Source organism: Gossypium arboreum, chromosome 6, assembly GCF_025698485.1.
Source record: "Gossypium arboreum isolate Shixiya-1 chromosome 6, ASM2569848v2, whole genome shotgun sequence".
In the NCBI taxonomy this organism is placed as follows: Eukaryota; Viridiplantae; Streptophyta; class Magnoliopsida; order Malvales; family Malvaceae; genus Gossypium; species Gossypium arboreum.
The window spans coordinates 47,802,511-47,803,245 of NC_069075.1; the positions used below are offsets into that span (position 1 = coordinate 47,802,511).

At 36.9% G+C, this 735-nt stretch overlaps 1 non-coding gene across 1 annotated transcript; it reads right to left on the reverse strand.

Annotated features, from left to right (window-relative positions):
• Positions 1-628: 628 nt before the first annotated feature.
• Positions 629-735, reverse strand: LOC128295035 (small nucleolar RNA R71). The gene has a single exon (XR_008285342.1). It is a non-coding gene; the product is annotated as a small nucleolar RNA R71 (small nucleolar RNA).

Below are 735 nucleotides of genomic sequence, written 5' to 3' on the forward strand. Positions count from 1 at the left end.
TTAATTATCACTAATTAATTTACTTTTTCTTTCTCTTGGCAGGTTTTCCTAGTTTATGACTAGAAGAAACCCGTCAGGACCATTACTTTTTGACGAAGAAATCGATTGCACAGGTCATAGAAGCCAAAGAGAAATAAGGCGAAGCTTAAGATACACAGAGAATGAGCAAGAAGACGATACTCAACCCCTAACCGAAGAGATGGCTGAAAACCAAGGCAATCAGCTACCTCCTACAATTGCGGTTAATCAAAATCCTGCTCCACGTACTATGTATGATTATGTTAAACCTTCTCTAACAGGAACTGAATCTAGTATAGTTCGACTGGCTGTAGCTGTAAATACTTTTGAACTGAAACCTAACACAATTCAAATGATATAGCAGTTTGTTCAGTTTGATGGTTTGCAGGATGAAGATCCCAACGCTCACTTAGCAAAATTTTTGGAATTTTGCGATACATTTAAAATCAATGCTGTTTCTGATGATGCCATTCATCTTCGGTTATTTCCATTTTCATTAAGGAACAAAGCTAAAAAGTGGTTGAACTCGTTACCACGAGGGTCAAGTACTATTTGGGAACAAATGATCGAAAAATTTCTACTAAAATATTTTATGCCGGCTAAAATGGCTAAGTTACGTAATGATATTTCTTCTTTTGTACAGATGGACTTAGAAACACTTTATGATGCATGGGAGAGATACAAGGATCTTTTGCGAAGGTGCCCTCACTATGGGTT